The 2,500-nt window shown below is 53.6% G+C and overlaps 1 pseudogene; it reads left to right on the top strand.

The window, feature by feature from the left end:
- Positions 1–2,500, top strand: part of LOC143260058 (large subunit ribosomal RNA) — a 7,669-nt pseudogene that overhangs the window by 2,797 nt on the left and 2,372 nt on the right.

Here is a 2,500-nt window from a genome sequence, read left to right on the forward strand (position 1 = left end):
GCTGCCTAGCAGTAATGAGCCGCTGTAAGGGTGCAGCCCACCCAAATGGCCTGCCTTCGCGCTAATGTGGCGGCGGCTCTAGTCACTTTGAGGGAGGCATGTTATGGGTCATGGGGTTGCCACCCCCATGGCTCTATTGTCGTAGGCCCGAAGAATCAAAAGAAAGATTATGGGTCAAGTGACCCATTGTCGGCGGGCCCTCGGGCCACTCGGATCGCCGACCCTACGACAGCGGCCACAGTGGATCGGAATGTTTGTCCGACGACCTCGAGAAATAAACCCAACCAGTCCAGTAACGACGCACAACATCCTGCGTCGCGGGGGGCACTACATCCATGTCCCCATTGTTCGCGATCCTTTCCCACTTCCATCGGGTTAGGGGTCCATGTGAGGAGAGCTCATCCAGACGAGGCCAACCAACGAGTGCAGGTGGCCGTAAAGAAGGTTAGGTGGACTCAGGAAGAGACTGAGATGGTGGCGACGGCTGAGGCGCTTGCGAGTGTGCAGGGCAACGTCAAATTTATGAATGAACATCTACTGACGGTCTTCGACAATAAATTCAGTCTTGATCGACTGAAGGGCCTCAGAAAGAAATTGACGTATAAAGCTCTTGTTACACAGAAGATCGGTGTATGCCGCGAGCGTGGACCTGCCGTTGAGTCTCAGTCTTCAACCTCCAGTGTCACTCAACATCACGACACAAGTCATCGACAGGCGGATTCGCCTACTCCTGTTCAGGAGCACCCTGCGTCGGCACAGCAACATCAGTGCCAATATATTGACGCTATCCGTAAGCTGATTGATCCGGCCGAAAGGGTGAAATCCCATGAAGCGGAGGAACTCGTAAGTCTTGCGAGAACGGTTCTTAATCGAGAACCAATAACACCGAGTGCTTGTTGTCGATGGCTTCAAAGAGTCTTTCCGACGCCTTCTGCGAAAGTAAAGGAGCGGAGAACACCACTGCTCCGGCCACCTAAAGCTGCACCTGCCGGGCCCGTGCCGAGGTGGAGACTGAGGAGAAGGGAGTATGCGGCCATGCAGGAACTCTGGAAGAAGGACATGTCTCGCGCGGCCAAGCTTGTACTGGATGGCCCGGTGCAGGCTCAAACACCAACCGTTGGCGAGATGGTGGAGTACTGGACACCTATGCTCACCAGTCCTTCTGTCCCCATTGAACACCTTCATCCAGTTCAGGAAAGGGAGGACCTGCATTGGATCGCTGAGCCGGTTCGTGGCCATGAGATCCAGGCCAATGAGATCCCGCTCTCCTCGGCATCGGGTCTCGATAACATCTCGAGCAGGCAATGGAGGAGTGTGCCAGTAGTTCTAAGAACCTTATTTTATAATGTCATCCTTGCGGTAGGGGCATTTCCATCTGAGCTCCTCATCAGCAGGACGGTATTTATCCCTAAGAAGGACGGAAGCTCAACACCATCCGAGTTCCGTCCTATAAGTGTGGCTTCAGTCGTCGTTCGTCAGCTGCATAAAATCTTGGCGGTGAGATTGGCAAAAGCCGGTCTCATCGATGAGCGGCAACGAGGAGTACACGATGGCTGTGCTGAGAACGTGCTTGTACTATCAACTGCCCTTCGTGACGCACGGAGCTGCTTAAAGCAGCTTCACGTTGTGTCCTTAGATGTGGCCAAGGCGTTTGACAGCGTTAGTCACCATGCCATAACATCGGCACTAAGGGGATTGGGACTCCCGGAGCTCTTTGTGAGGTACATAACAGCGACGTACCGTAATAGCCGAACCGTGCTTCAGGTCCGTGGAGAGACATCGGATCCGATCCGGGTAGCGAGGGGTGTGCGGCAGGGCGATCCCTTGTCGTCCCTGCTATTCTCGATCGTCATGGACCGGGTGATAAGGGTGTTACCCGAGGGGGTCGGCTATGTTATCAGGGAGCAAAGGGTCAATATACTGGCGTATGCGGATGACCTGATCTTGTTCGCGTCCTCCGTTTCAGGAATGCAGGGCATGCTTCGAACGGCTGAGGAGGAGGCACGAAAGTACGGGTTGGAATTCAACTCCGATAAATGTCTGGCTATGTCCATCCAGATCGCTGGTAAAGAAAAGAAGTACAAGATACTCTCCGCCAGCAAATTTGAGGTCAACGGTCGGTCTATAAAACAACTGGGACCTACCGAGGGCTTCCGATATCTGGGCATTAAGATCTCGCCAATGGGTATTGAAAAACCTGGGGGCAAGCTAGACAGAGAGTTGGCCAATATCACCAAGGCGCCACTCAAGCCTCAACAGCGCCTCAAGATCTTGCGCTGTTTCCTCATTCCGCGTTTTTATCACCAGCTGGTTTTGACAAGATGCCCACTTAAAATCTTGAAGGCATTAGATAAACAGACGCGGCTGGCCGTTCGAAGGTGGTTGCGTCTGCCCAAAGATGTACCACTTGGGTATTTCCACGCCAGTTGCAAGGAGGGTGGACTTGGCATCCCCGCGTTTCGAACATCGATACCGGGGATGATGCACGCCAGGTTAACAT

Source organism: Megalopta genalis, chromosome 9 (assembly GCF_051020955.1).
Source record: "Megalopta genalis isolate 19385.01 chromosome 9, iyMegGena1_principal, whole genome shotgun sequence".
Lineage (NCBI taxonomy): Eukaryota > Metazoa > Arthropoda > Insecta > Hymenoptera > Halictidae > Megalopta > Megalopta genalis.